Below are 16,172 nucleotides of genomic sequence, written 5' to 3' on the forward strand. Positions count from 1 at the left end.
CCTGCAAACACGCCAACCACCCCCACCTGGCCAATTCCTACTCAGTTGAGACATCATCTTCCTCAGGGTCCCACCCTGACCTTCCCCTGGGTCTCACTCTGTTGCCTTAGGCTTGTGTGGCCCTTAATGTAAAAGAATTGCTGACGTCTAAGAACCCAATAAACATTTGCTGAATGAATGAATATTAGTCAGGAAACTTCTAAATGCATTACTTTCCACAACTACTGGTTGTGTGCCTACTATGAGCAAGGTACAGAGCTAGGCACTGGGAATACAACCATTTATATCCCAACATTAACAACAACAACAGCAGTAAAAAGAACCACACTAATGTTTGTTGGAAATTCACTGTGTACCAGACATCATGCTAAGCTCTTATGTTCTCTTTTAATCCTCCCCCCAAATAAGACAGATGTTATTATTATTCCCATTAAAGATACAGATAAAGAAAGACATCAAATTGCTTGTGTGGCCCTTCATGTAAAAGAATTGTTGATATTTAAGTCCCCAGGCATCTATTAACATGGGCTTAACTCAAGCCATCTAAGAAAAAGTTACCTGTAAATTTACCCATGAGCTTTGCTGATCGCTGTCACCTGCCTGGTGACATATTCTTTGAAATTTAATTTAAATGCATATATACACATATGTACATATATGAGACAGAGTCTCACTCTGTTGCCCTAGGCTAGAGTATTATGGTATCATAGCTCACAGCAACCTCAAACTCTTGGGTTCAAGTGATCCTCTTGCCTCAGCCTCCTGAGTAGCTGGGATTACAGATGCCTGCCTGTTTTTTTTAGAGATGGAGTCTCAGTCTTGTTCAGGCTGGTCTCAAACTCCTGAGCTCAGGCAATCTACTTGCCTCAGCCTCTTACAGTGCTAGCATTATAGGTGTAAGCCATCACATCCATCTTATTTTTAAATATTTTGCAGACTGTGTGATGTCCAGTAATGTCAACCATCATCAACACTCTAAAGAGCCCATGAGCTACATGTAGAGGACATTTCTCAAGAGTCTTCACTCTGCTGCTGCAGTGAACACTGGAAATACTACCCAAATCTACTGCAAAAGGTTCGGTAGTTACCAAAATGGGAGTTAAAAATACTTCTTTCATCTGTGGAATAAGAGATTTTCAAGATAAGCTGCTTAGAAAGGTTCATACAGGCACCTCTGTCTTTGCCTCCTGAGCTGTAAGAACTGAGTAGGAGGCAGCTCCCTAATACCTGTGAGCATTAGCTGTAGCTGTGGAGATGGGGCTGGTGTCCTCCTGGTTGATGGAGGCTCATGTCACTGAGCTTGTTGGCCAAGTCAAGAGAGTCTTCCTTGGGGGCACTATTGCATGTGCATCATAGTAAACCTACTGGGGATTAAAGCAACTATAAAAGCAAGCAGTGGAGACGCCGTTACCAAGCTTATGTATGAAAGCAAGTCGTGGGATTCGTTCTGCGCCTGCTTACTAACTATGCATATGGGCAGGAGTCAAGGACTTGCTTTCATGGTAACCCACCACCTGGTTGGGAGGTTATAGGTCAGGAGATGTAAAGTTCCCAACCTTTCCTGATAATCAGAGGCTATTGATGTTAAACAAAAGAACCTGACAATTGAGAGCAGCCGCTTGGCTCAGGCAAGTCTGCAACTCCCCCTTCCCTCCCTTGGCTTCTTCGCAAACACCCACTCACCTTTCAACACTCTGCTCAAAAATCCTCCTCACTGTGGAGGCTTTCTTGATAAATCATGTACCCTTGGAAGCTCCAAGTTTCAGGCTGCCTGCACATTGCTGGGATCTTTCTGATAAACCCTGATGTCTGAAGATAACCCGGGCAAGTCTCTTCCTGCACCCTGACCATGTCTAACTTAGCACAGGAGTTGATTTGAGAATATGGTGGAGCCAGGCACTATGCTAGGTGCTGAGGTGGGATGATGAAGCCGCAGGCAATTGCAACAGGTGGCAGGAAAATGACCATGTCCAGGGAGCTGGGAGAAGCCCACTGACCAGAGGTGAGGGAGGGCTTCCAGAAGAAGTCACTGTAAACTGAGCCCTGAGGGAAGGATTCCAGGAAGTGGAAGTGGCAAGTGTGAAAGTCCATAGTGGAGATAGAGTAAGCCATGTTCTGTGGACCAAATAAGTTCATTCCGGCGGCCAGTTTGCTGGGCCTGGGGCCAGTGTGAGCCAAATGGGAAACTGAACAGGGGCTGAGGAAGTAGGACTTGGGAGGCAGTGGTTTGGGCTTCATCCTTGAAGGGATTTTCACAGAGGAGTGGTGGGGAGAGACGTCCATGTTAGAAAGATTACACTGGAGTCAAGGAAGAGAGTATGTCAGATGCCAGCTGGACGGAGGCAGAGAGAGGCGTGAGGAAACTGTCATATGAACCCAGCAAGAAAAGATAGTACCTGGCCTGGAAGAGTCACTGTGGGCCAGTGCTTCCCTCGGGTCACAAAAACTCCAGAGTGGCCCTGTTTGTGGGCTCTTTTGGGATGAACTGTTTATCCCTGGAGGGCAGAAATTAGAATTCACTCATTTCTGAAGCCTCACTGGCCACAGGTGATAAAGACCTCAGTAAAGGGTTGGTTGGTGCATGTTGAATGACTGAATTCCTTATGTAGAAAAATGACTATCTTCTGTGCTCGCTTCGGCAGCACATATACTAAAATTGGAACGATACAGAGAAGATTAGCATGGCCCCTGTGCAAGGATGACATGCAAATTCCTGAAGCGTTCCATATTTTTATGACAATTAAGGTTATTGGGGGGGGAGCAGAAAGAGGGACGGAGGGAGGGGGTGGGGCCTTGGTGTGTGTCACACTTTATGGGGGCAAGACATGATTGCAAGAGGGACTTTACCTAACAATTGCAATCAGTGTAACCTGGCTTATTGTACCCTCAATGAATCCCCAACAATAAAAAAAAAAAAAAAAGAGCAGAAACCAATGAGAAAAAAAAAAAAAAGAAAAATGACTATCTTCTGCTAGACTCCTTCCTCCACCCCCCACGTCGGCCCCTGGGGCATCCTCTCTGCCTTTGCTGCCTGCAAAGATCTCTTCACCAATTACTGTCCTCCTTTTAGTGGCCCCAAGGCATAGAGTGACTCCCACCTCCTTTCAAATAAAGCACAGACTTTGATTCTCATCTTCACAGCCCCCTGAATATCTTACATTGCCCTTTTCTACCACTTAAAGAGCCCCTCCCTCACCATCTCGAAAGTTTTCCAGTGGTAACCTCACTTCGAGAAGTGGCTGCCTCCCTGCCATCTGGTATCCCAAGTCCATTTCATTATCTACTTAAGCGTAAAACAAAACACTCCCCCATCTGGAAGAAGCATTCGTGAACTCCAACTAACCTGATACCAAATTGTATTCAACCTTAATCCCATTAACACGTATGCCTGTCAGTTGCATAAGACTTGACGTTTTCTCCATGTCTTCTCTTCAAAGGCAGAAGAGCAGGCCATTACAGAGGCGTGTTTCTGTCTGCACCTCCCTGGCCTGTGCCTGCTCCATCCTCCTCTTGCCCTGCTCCCTGGACCACGCAAAGAAACTTGGTCCAGCCCACAAAGGTCTTCCGTGTTGACTTACCTCTGGAAATTGGGCATTTGGTAACATAAACTTAGAAGCAGAAAATCGACTGCAGTCCTTGCCCACCTCCAGGCCTGCTCCATGCCCAGCCCCACCAGCTGGTTTTATAATAGTGAGTTCTGTGTTACTGAGCAGGGCCCTCTATAGACGCTAAAGGAGAGTGAAGGCTGAAAAGTATCCCAGAGGCTGTTCCTCCATCTAGCAGGGGCTGGTGCCCCTCCTGATACAGGTTTATACTAATCTTGCCAGACAAAATACAGGGGACCCAGTTACATTTGAATTATAGATGGACGAAAAATGAAGAATTTTTCATGCTTTGTAGGTCCCAAATATCACATGGAATTTTTCATTTTCTAACTCTGACAAGCTTAATTTTCACTTGCTACTTGGTCTTTATAAAAATCACTTCTATGCTCATTAATAGGTGAATCATTATATAGAAAACAAAACATACACACCGTGTTAAGAGTGGGGACCATTGAAGATATCCTCTCTGGTCTCCGGTTCTCACTCTGATGGACATTTTCTCACAAGGACAGGTTTTTAATCATTTTCTTTATGGCTGTCTTGGAGCCTCTCACCTTTGCCTAACCTTTATCACTCAGTTTATAATTCTCTTCCCATGATCACTCTTCTCGCATCATTAAGTTCAAACACTTTGACCCTTCTTCCCTTCCCAAAGCAAATGCCACTCAATGGAAGGCTTCCCCTTGACCTGCTCTCTTATGATGATGTATCACCCTGTCTCCTCTTTACAAGTCAATGAACCACATTAAGGAACCACTGAACAGGTGGTATGTGGTCCCTCCAATTCACCCACAGTGACCTCACGGATCAGATTCCTCTTCCAACTCTAAGAAATTCTCCAGAAAAGCAACTGTGGGACTCCAACCTCAGTTCTGATCTAGTCCACCACGGCTTGCCATCAGTGGGAGAAGCTTCTAGTTGAGAAAAGCAAAGGACGAAATAAAGCCTCAAATAATTTTCTTGTAAATGAAAATGTCCACCACTGCTTTCTGTCAGCTAAAAAAGCTCCTAGTTTAGAAAAGCAAAGGACCAAATAAAGCCTCAAATAATTCTTTTGCAAATGAAAATGCTGACTTCTTCTCCCGGTTTCAGGGGCCATAGCAACCTTTAAAAGCCACTCTGTTTACAAATGGCACCATACAAAGGGCCCACCTAACATCACCCTGAGCAGTGTGGAGTTTAAACCACTTATAAATGCATGTTTTAGGGAGAAAAAAGGTATGAAGGGGAATGTATGCTCTCCCAATGTACACATAGAGTAACTGGGATTGTAAATGGGAACATCGTGGGGGAGACAGAGAGAGGGACCCAGGGTAGCGCACAAGATCTGATGGGGCTAGTTAAGAAGGAAAAAAAGGCAGGTGTGGTGGCTCGTGTTTACAATCCTAGCACTCTGAGAAGTCGAGATGGGAAAATCACTTGAACCTAGGAGTGTGAGACCAGCCTGAATAAGATCAAGACCCCCATCTCTACTAAAAACAGAAAAATTACCTGTGCATTGTGGTGGGAGTCTGTAACATCCCACCTACTTGGGAGGTTGAGGCAGCAGGATTGCTTGAGCCTGAGAGTTCGAGGTTGCTGTGAGCTATGGTGATACCACTGTACTCTAGCCCTGGTAACAGAGCGTGACCCTGTCATATTTAAAAAGGGAAATTAGTGAGATCAAGAAAAAATTGTTAACATATCCAGGGGTGGGAGGGATGGACGGCACTTTGAGTTACCAGAGTCATGAAGAACATCTTTAAAAACAGCTATGGTGGTATAAAAAAAAAGTAATTTAACTGCTATTATCATTTTTTTTGTGGGGGGAGACAAAGTCTCACTTTATCTCCCTCAGTAGAGTGCCATGGCGTCACACAGCTCACAGCAACCTCCAACTCCTGGGCTTAGGCGATTCTCTTGTCTCAGCCTCCTGAGTAGCTGGGACTACAGGTGCCCGCCACAACGCCCAGCTATTTTTTGTTGCTGTTTGGCCGGGGCTGGGTTTTGAACCTGCCACCCTCAGTACATGGGGCTGGAGCCCTAATCACTGAGCCACAGGTGCCACCCATTAACTGCTATTAATAAAAGTATTAGTAGTGAGTCATAAAATATTAGTAGTCATAAAAGACTTCTACACATTTTTTAACTTCTGTCCCATTATTCGTGTTATCACTTTTATCCAGTTATCACTTCATCCCATGAGGAAAGAACAACAGATAGTATTATGCCCATTTCACGAGTGACTAGTCTGCAGTGAGAAGGATGTAGGAACTTCCAGGAACCCAGGTTTCTCAACTTCCAGTCCAGGGTGCTGTCCTTGCCTATCGGATAGTTCTTGTTCTATTAAGAATCAGCTGGACTGGTTCAGCGCCCATAGCACAATGATTATGGCGCCACACATACACCAAGGCTGGCAGGTTTGAACCTGGCCCGGGTCAGCTAAAAACAATGACAACTGCAACAAAAAATAGCCTGGCATTGTGGTGGACACCTGTAGTCCCAGCTACTTGGAAGGCTGAGGCATGAGAATCACTTAAGCCCAAGAGTTTGAGGTTGTTGTGAGCTGTGACGCCACGGCACTCTACTGAGGGTGATATAGTAAGACTCTGTCTCAAACAAAAACAAACAAAAAAGAATCAGCTAGACCCTGGCTAGAAAGCTGCCTTCAGACTTACCCCAGCACCTTCGGAAATATGTGCCTTGAGGGTGAGCAGCACCTCCCCTGCCACCCCAGCCTAGATTCTCTGCTCTGTAACTGGGGATCATGACAATTACCTGGCAGAGGTGTGTGAGCTATAAAGAGCTGGCATAGACCGTAAATGTGTATAAACATTACTTTAACAATGACTGTAATTGTAGGTTCAGGAATCTAACGTGTGTAGAAAGAGTTCAAATATTTGCAAATCCCCACTAAGACAGGGATGAAATGAGGGAGAACTGGTAGCTTTTCAAAGCCACTGAAAGGCTTTTCAAGTTATATGTTTTTTAAAGTGACAAGAGAAACTTACAAATTAATAATGGCTTACATTTGTTGAGGGCTTGCTATGTGTCAGATGCTGTAATAAACCCGAACAGGCATATGCTCATTATTCTCTAATCCCCTTAGGAGTTAGGTATTATTTTTCTTTATTCCAAATTTACTAGGCAGGGAAACCTTGGCTTAGCCGGGGTTGAGAAATTGCCCAAGGTCACACATTTCATACCTGGTAGAATCAGGACCCATCAAGTTCATCCTCTCAGACTTGTGTGGCCCAACCATACCTGTTTTTGAAGATGCGTGTGTTTTTGTTTCCATACATATGCACGCAAAAAGTTCAGGAGAAAATACACTAAACATTAGCAGTAGTTCCCACCAGGTGGTGGAATAACGATGTTCACTTCTTCTTTATGCCTTACTGAACGGAGTATACGGTGCTTTGCTAACTTAAAATGGGTTTCCTTTTGATACCAAACTTCAAAAAGTAAACCAAAATGAGGCTTCAGGAATATAATGAAAATGACTATTTTGGGGATGTTTTTGAGGGGAGGAGAAATATGGACAGCCATGGTGTTTTCAAAGACCATTTAATTAAACTTTCAGGGTTTATTTTCCCCAATCAAAGAAAACTACAGGTCTGGAACAGTGGCTTGCAACTATAATTCTGGCTATTTGAGAGGCTGAGGTAGAAGGATACCTTGAGCTCAAGAATTCAAGACCAGGCTTGGAACCTGTAGTTCAGTGGTTAGGGTGCTGCCCACATACACCGGGGCTGGTGGGTTTGAACCCTGTCCAGGGCTGCTAAAACAATTATGACAACTACAACAAAAAAACAGCCGGGTGTTGTGGCAGGTGCCGGCAGTCCCAGCTACATAGGAGGCTGAGGCAAGAGAATCACTTAAGCCCAAGAGTTTGAGGTTGCTGTGAGCTGTGACTCCATAGCACTCTAACAAGGGCGACATAGTGAGACTCTGTCTCAAAAAAAAAAAAAAAAAAAATAGAGTTCAAGACCAGCCTGGGCAACCTAGTGAGATACCTCCTTCCCCATCTCAAAAAACTAAAAGAAACCTTCAAAATAAAATTATTTTGGGGGGTTTTTTTTGCTTGTTCAAATGGTTTTTGAGACAGTCTCCGTTGCCCTGGATAGAGTACCATGGTGTCAGCCTAGCTCACAACAACCTCCAAACTCCAGGGTTCAAGTGATCCTCCTGCCTCAGCCTCTGGAATAGCTGGGACTATAGTCACCACCAAGAAGTCCAGCTTAAAATGAGTTTCTTGAAAATAAACTGCCATCTAAAAGCTTAGGTTCTTGTCTTTGGGGCAGTAGATCTAAATTCTAAACCTTAAATGTGCTCATGATTTGAGGATCAACATTAATCTAAAGATTTGCTGATTAGTTACTCTGTAATATCACTAATGAGTTCTTGAAGTCTTTTTCTTTTCTTTTCTTGATACAGTTTTGCTTTGTCGCCCTCGGTAGAGTGCTGTGGCGTCACAGCTTCAACCTCCAACTCTTAGGCTTAAGTCATTCTTTTGCCTCAGCCTCCTGAGTAGCTGAGATTACAGGTGCCGGCCACAATGCCTGGCTTTTTTTGTTGCAGTTGTCACTGCTGTTTTAGCTGGCTGGGTTGGTTTGAACCCACCACCCTCGGTATATGGGGCCAGGGCCCTATCCACTAAGTCACAGGCGCCGCCCTAACATCTTTTCTTTATTTTGCCACATTTGCCCTCTGCATGGTTACGGGTATTTACAATTATGAGCAAACTCCTTTCTTTTCTATCGTCATTACTACGGATAAAATGATGAACGATCGCTAAAGCAAACATTTGTCTGTTTGCTCCAAACTCTGAAGTCCTCTTCAAGGAGACCTATGATGATAAATTAAGATTCTGCATCCCCTCTAAACAGAGCTAGTCTTCAAAGATGATCTCTGAGGAGGAGTAAAGGAATTGAAAGCAAATCGAAGAAACTCAAAAGTAATGACCTTTTCCTGTTTGTCTGCAGTTGGCAACAATGAATGAGGAGGCAGAGCAGAGGCCCCAGTCTCTTCCCGGCGAGAGCTCCTTAAGGATGACAAGAGGGACATGTGCTGACAAGCCATGTGGAAGGCTGGGGGACACAAAGGCAGTGTCCTTCCTCCCATCCCATTAGAGACTGCTGGGAAGATGACGCTAAGAGGCTCTCCCGACAGCAATGGCACAGAGTTAACTAAGCCAGGCATCCAGGCTGTGTTCACAGACCTGAAATTCTCTGAAGCTGGGCTACATGCCCTGGCTGTGCTATAATGTAAGGGTAGTAGGGAGGTTTTAGAGTCAAATTTGCATTGATATTAGATTAAGTCAATGAAAACCACCACTGAAAATCATGGGCTTGTGAAGAGAAAATATCGACCAGTTGTTTGCTTAGCCTTTGTTCTATTTAATTTATTTTCAGAGAACAATGCTCCTACATCGGTTTTTGAAAACTCACCTGCACATCTGCCTGTTTACATGTTTGAATTTTGGTGATTTTCTTTTTCTAAGCAGAAAAACACGGTAATTATCAAAGTCTTCTAGACTCTGATTCTAGAGGCTGTCTGTGCTATTAGAGCCATGTGCTTATGCAGACCTATCTGGGTAATGTTAACAGCTCCATGGGTTTCTGGGGTTTAAAATATAACTGGAGTTCATAAAGGATATAACTTTTAGTATTAGTTTATTTATTTAAAGACTAGCGATCTGATAGAATTTTGTCTATTTTACCTGTGTTTCCAGACTTGACAGATACCATGTATTTATGTAATTTCTCTCCCTCTCTCCCTTTTCCTAGCTATCTCTTTTACCTCATCTTATAATGTTTTGAGTGACTTGAGCAGTTAGGGTTTGCAGAACCTCTAGGACTAACACGTAACCATGGATTTGACCTCACACAATTGTGGGAACTGGTTGAACAGTTTTGAACAGTCTGTGTTAGGCTGTTGTTTTTAAAGTCAGCAGGGCTGGCAATTGGGAAAGAAATATAGACATAAATTAGGGGATGGGCAGGAGAAACTGAAATGTGTTAGGATGAACTGGAACCTAAGAGAAGGGACAGGCGCCTACCTCCCTGCCTCAAGCCTCCTGCTTGGATTGTTTTTTTTTTTTTTTTATTGTTGGGGATTCATGGAGGGTACAATAAGCCAGGTTACACTGATTGCATTTGTTAAAGTCCCTCTTGCAATCATGTCTTGCCCCCAGAAGGTGTGGCACGCACCAAGGCCCCACCCCTCTCCCTCCTTCCCTCTCTCCTGCAGGAGGAAACAGTGTCCTTCATTACAGAGCTGGACACACCTCTGGTTCAAAGGTCAGAGGAACTGCAGGTCATGCCCTGGCCCAGGAATCAGGGAGCTGATGGAGGAGACAGAAGGAGATGAGAACGTTGAGGTGCCTCTGTGCCCTACTTCGAAAAGATGAATTACCAAGAGAATGGAGCTCAGCATCCTACATCGACCTCTGGACACAGAAGGGATATGGCTGCTGCTTCACTCACACACTGAAAATCTCATGCAAAATGCCCCCAGTGGCCCACAGGAACCCAGAACCACACAAGGAAAGGACTTTAGGGGAACTGTACTCTAACTCGGGAAAGTCAACACAAAACAATCCACCCCAGCCCCCACTTTCACGCCCGTGCTTCTTGCAAGGGGCTCCAAGGGCATCAGCCCTTAAGGACAGCTACGAACCTTTCATCTCCAACATGAAATAGGGCAGGGGTCAGCAAACCTTTTCTATAAATTGTCAGATAATAAGTGCTTTAGTTTTTGTAGGCCACATATGGTTTCCATCTCATATTCTTTATGACCTTTTAAAAATATAAAACCATTCTCAGCTGGCAGTTGAGAGTTTGCTGTTTCCTGGCAAGAAGGCCCTGGCCAGTCTGGAAGGCCGGCTGCTCTACTATCATCAACGCCCTGGGACTGGCTGGGCTTGGAGCTTCTCATCAACAAAATGAGTGTTTCAGACCAGTTCACCAGCAAGAATGCACAGCAAAATCGTGATGCGTCTGAATTTTGTGGGGAGAGATTCTGTTTGAAAATTCTGTTACAGTCATGAAAATCTATATAGGAAAATTCAATATAGATTCTTTGTAATACAATGGGAATTAACTCAAGTATACCCTCCTTCTTCTAGAAGTAGATTAACACGTATGATTTATTTTAATAATCCTGGACAGACGAGGTACCCTTTTCTTTTTTTTTTTCTTTTGGTTTTTGGCCGGGGCTGGGTTTGAACCCGCCACCTCCGGCATATGGGACCGGCGCCCTGCTCCTTGAGCCACAGGCGCCGCCCTTTTCTAAATGCAGTTTCTCAGGTGATCCGAAAAGCCTACACTCACCCCTCTACTTTTGTCACTGATAGGAGGGATTGCGCAAGAAGGGAGGATTTAGACTGAGTTGTGGACATTTGTAAAAATCATGTTTTTTTCCTCAAAAGCAATAAAATCATAATACTACTTGTTTATAGAGAAAAGACTGAAAGAAGCTTACACAAATACCACTAACATGTTGGTTTTGTAAAGATAGATTTCATTCTATTTCAGACGGGTAAATTGAGAGCACTAACATAGAAACCTTCTTGCAAACGCAGCAGATTAAAACGCACTTAACGCACAATAATATTTATTTTTAGGTGGATAATTATGGAAATTCCAAATTGGGACCCACAATGGGTTATGACTACATTCTCAAGGACTGATGTGGCTGCCTGAAATAATGGGACTGATTCAGGACCAGTGATAGAAAAGACACCAACCCATTTCATTTTAAGATGGAACATTTGTTTCACTCAACAAACATTTGCTGAGCTTTCATGCTGTGTTAGGTGTCATGCTAATTAAAAATGCTGACCCAGCCCAAGTCAACGACGCTCCCATCTTTCCCACTCTGACTGATGAAAAGTTAAACATCAGTTTCAGACACTGAGAATGGAAAGACTGGCTCATGCAATTGTCCCTCCATGAATACTTACCTTTTTGGTCAATAAGGCAAGCGGCATTGAGGCTAAAAGACAAACTTTTAAAAACATTAAATGGAGCAGCACAGCACACAGAATAAAAGTATAGAAGATATGTGAGGAATAATAATTTGCAGCGAACTCATGGTCCAACCATCCAACCAATGACGGTCACATATCAGTGACCACAATTCTGCTTCATGCTCTTTATATCATGTACTCGGGAAGGAGTCAACACAGAAGTGATCTCAACGGTCTTCCTCGAACACACAGAATGTTCCTTCCTTGTCTCAAAATCATCTAACAGTTGAGTCCGCTTGACTGGGCTATCCACGTTTTGAAATACCAGCAGATAGTTCTGAAAAGCAAATACTCCTGAGCAATCCTGGTTCCTTTCTTTTTGAACACTCCTTAGGACAACTACTAGCTGGATGAGACAAATCTTATAGGTTTCCTAGTCACTGAGTTTTTTTAATTTTTCTCCGCAAGTTGAGGTCATCTACCACCTTTCAGGCTTGAGATGTCAGAAGGAAAAAACGTCACCCAGAATGAGGACAAAACTTGCTATGTGGCAGAAAGGGATGTGCAAAAGATGTCATCAGTAAGCCACAGTGTAGGGCCCTTCCTCTGTCTTCTATTTCTGTTGCATAATGCAAAATTTTTTGGAGAGTGTTTATGAATTCAACAGAGTTTCTGCCACCCCATCTTCTGATGCCTGGTTGTTTGAAATCAGCCACGTTAAATTCTAGGAACCTTCTTCAAACAGAAGCTCTTGACTATAAAGGTATATTATTTGGGGTGGCACCTGTGGCCCAAGGAGTAGGGCGCCAGCTCCATATACCGGAGGTGGCAGCTTCAAGCCCAGCCCTAGCCCAAACTGCAATAAATAAATAAATAAATAATAAAGAGGTATATTAGTTAGAAATGGACGGTACAGGCATGTCCTATTCCATATCTCCAAACCCAGCATTTGGTGGCCAGCTAGCAGTGGCACAAGGGTGGGCAGCTTCTCCAACTGGACACCTTCCTCTCTAGCCCTGGAGACCCTTCGAGAAGGTATCAAGGGGGAGGGGGAGCCTTTTCCAGGTGTTTCCTCCTCTTGGCAACAAGGTGGCTGCAAGTCAAGCTGAGAGGCCTCAGAGGACAGGGACACGGATAATACCCTGATCTCAGACTTCTAGCACTCAGAATTGTGAGATAATCAATTCTTTTCTTTTTTTAAAAATCTGAACTTAGGGGCGGCGCCTGTGGCTCAGTTGGTAAGGCGCCGGCCCCATATACCGAGGGTGGCGGGTTCAAACCCGGCCCTGGCCAAACTGCAACCAAAAAATAGCCGGGCATTGTGGCGGGTGCCTGTAGTCCCAGCTACTCGGGCGGCTGAGGCAAGAGAATCGCTTAAGCCCAGGAGTTGGAGGTTGCTGTGAGCTGTGTGAGGCCACGGCACTCTACCGAGGGCCAGAAAGTGAGACTCTGTCTCTACAAAAAAAAAAAAGAAAATCTGAACTTAGCACTATAAATGTCTGTTCTTTAAGCCACTTAGTCTGTGGTATCTAGAAGCCTGCATAAATTAATATATTTTTTAAGGCTGAATAATATTTTAATGCAGGTATGTACATTTTGTTTATGTATTTATCCATCATTGGATAGTTGTTTCTTCATTTTGGCTAGTATAAGTTATGCTTCTACAAACACTGGTCTACAAACATCTGTTCAAGTCCCTTCCTTCAATTCCTCCAGGTATATACCTAGCAGTGGAATTGCTAGGTCACACAGTGATTTTATGCTTAATTTTTGCGGAACTGCCACACTCTTTATTCATTACTCATGTTCTAAGATTATAGAAAATATGTAAAAAAAAAAAAAAGAAAAGAAAAAGAAAGAAAAGAAAAGTATGTGTGTATATGTATATATTGCTCTGGAATCTGGAAATTCTGGCCTCTGTTATGTTTTAAGGTAATCTTCCTTTTACCATGATGAAAATTTCTCTAAAAAGACAGAATTGGCTTTTACTCATTTTTATTAGTTATTTCAAATGCTTCATTTTTGCCCAAACTTCTCACTCCTTTTACAGTTTCTCCCATCCCTTCATTATTCTTTGTACCATTAAGTTCAATCATTTTACCCCTTTTCACTTCTCAAGCAACTATTCCCAAATGTCCATCCCACCGTGAATTACTGTGCTAGTTTAATCCTCCCTCAGAGCATCTCCTTTTCTGCTGGCTAATGATCCATGATAAGGAAAACACTGAAAGGGAGGTGGGTCTCCACACCTCATAAATTGCCCAAGGAAGGCTTCCGTGGCCTGGGAGAACTCCTCAGAAGAAGCAACTTCAGAATGCAGGTGGAGTCTGAGCTGGGCCACAATGGCCCTGCACTAGCCCAAGAAGCCTGGGTCAGGAGAAGTCCGGGTGGGAAGATAAAATGGCGCAGCGATTTTGGGAAACAGTTGGCAGTTCATCAAAAAGCCATACATAGAGTTACCAGATCGCCAATTCCGTCCTTATATATGTATTCAAGAGAACTAAAAACATATGTTCTCACAAAAGCTTGTACACCAGCATCCACAGCATTACTCATAATAGTCGAAAAGTGGAAATGACCCAAATGTCTGCAAATTGACAGAAGGTTAAACAAATGTGGTTAAACATACTATGAAATATTATTTGGCAATATCAAGAAGTTCCGTAACACGAGGCAACACAGATGAACATGGAACACATTATGCTCCGTGAGTGAAGCCAGGTCCCAGAAGGCCACACGCAGAAACATCAGAGGAGGCAAAGCCATAGAGACAGGATGGAGATCAGCAGGTGCCAGGGGCCAGAGGAGGAGGGGCGGGCTCTGCCCGGTAATGGGTATAGGACTTTTTTTTTTGAATCATAAGAATGTCCTAGAATTAGGTATGGGTGCATTCAACTCTGTGAATACACAAAACTACTCAATTGTACATTTTAAAGGATACATTTTATAGTATGTGAACTAAATTTCTACCAAGGCTATTTTAAAACAAAGATCACTTTAAAAATTTCTCCATATCAGTATTAATTACAATTATTCCTACACAGGTAAGGCCTTTTCCTAAGAATGCTCACCAGTATTTCCCCAACACATAGATTCAGAGCTAAAACTTAACTGGTCAATCAACAACCTTATATGAATTTAAAAAATTGATTTAGAGAGTGTTCAAAGCCAGATTTCCTGATTCCAGATACTTCCCCTCCACAGTGGAAAGGTGGGAGAGGCAGTGATGTCATAAGCAAGGAACAAGGTACCCTGGCTAAAATGCCACTTAGAGAATCATTGCTGCACTGGAGGAAGGTTGAGCACCTTCCTGGGGAATGGACATGCTGTTTGTTTGGGATGGATGTGCTCTCTCTAGGGACATACACGCTACTTGGTAAATGGGTGGTAGTTGACAGAACATCCTAGCAAAAAAAGACCCAACCTGAGCTCAATTCCAGGCTCTATCCCTTAGTGGGTAGGTTTATCTAATCTTTCTTAGCCTAAAATTCCTCATCTGTGAGTGTAGATTATAATACTTACCTCTTGCCTTACAGGGTTGTTACACAAATTAAATAAGAAGGGCAGTGCCTGTGGCTCAAGGACTAGGGCGCTGGCCCCATATGCCGGAGGTGGTGGGTTCAAACCCAGCCCTGGCTAAAAAAAAAAAAAAAAATACATGTAGGGCAGCGCCTATAGCTCAATGGTTAGGGTGCCAACGACATACACTGAGGCTGCTGGGTTCAAACCTAGCCTGGGCCAGCTAAATAAACAATGACAACAACAACAACAAAAGTAGAAAGGAGTTGTGGCAGGTGCCTGTAGTCCCAGCTACTTGGAAGGCTGAGGCAAGAGAATCACTTAAGCCCAGGAGCTGGAGGTTGCTGTGAGCTGTGACACCGTGGCACTCTACCGAGGGCAACATAGTGAGACTCTGTCTCAGAAAAAAAAGGAAAATGTATGTAGTGTACATGGCTCAAATGGATAATATTTGATAAATATAATTCATATTGATAATGTCTAAGGAACAAATAGGTTTTCAAATATCTTATAAAAATGATTTTAAATGGATATGGGGCAGTTATTGTTTTCAAATTTTACAGAGAACACGCTGAAAAGATTTGGAACCTCATCCTATGCTCTCTAACACAATGGCATTGAACAAAGTAAAGAAAAGAAAAGCCATCAACCTATAGTTCCCACTCTCTGGCAGCCCATGGCCTGGCTTGTAAACAACACAGTTATCTGGGCGGAGGGGTTAGAGGTAGGAGGCTGGAAACACCTCGCTTCGCCTTGAGAGAGAAGAGCGTTTATAACGGCATTTATAACCTCATCAATCAAATACTTTCTAATGTGTTATAATGGTGCCACATTTAATTTTTTGTTTTTCTAATCATGTCCATAAAAATGCAAATTATCTCCAAATGCATCAAGTAGTTGACAGCCAACTGAACTTGAACTGCTTCTTATCAGAAGAAGCTGTTCAAGCTGTAACCCCAGGTCTTTCTGTTCATTAAAAGAAAAACGAAAAGCTTTCATTTTGCTTGGCATCTGTTAATAACAGGCCTGTAGAAACAAGCAAAAGTGCTAGAAAACAATCTGCAATTGCTGGTTGGAAAGAATAATTCTGATTGGTT

At 43.4% G+C, this 16,172-nt stretch overlaps 1 protein-coding gene and 1 non-coding gene across 4 annotated transcripts in view; one reads left to right on the plus strand and one right to left on the minus strand.

The window, feature by feature from the left end:
* PDZD2 (PDZ domain containing 2) overlaps positions 1 to 16,172 on the minus strand; it is a 393,189-nt gene that overhangs the window by 227,581 nt on the left and 149,436 nt on the right. The window lies entirely within an intron of this gene.
* On the plus strand, positions 2,627 to 2,733 carry LOC128592074 (U6 spliceosomal RNA). The gene has a single exon (XR_008381760.1). It is a non-coding gene; the product is annotated as a U6 spliceosomal RNA (small nuclear RNA).

The sequence above is a fragment of the Nycticebus coucang genome, chromosome 1, assembly GCF_027406575.1.
Source record: "Nycticebus coucang isolate mNycCou1 chromosome 1, mNycCou1.pri, whole genome shotgun sequence".
Taxonomy (NCBI): domain Eukaryota; kingdom Metazoa; phylum Chordata; class Mammalia; order Primates; family Lorisidae; genus Nycticebus; species Nycticebus coucang.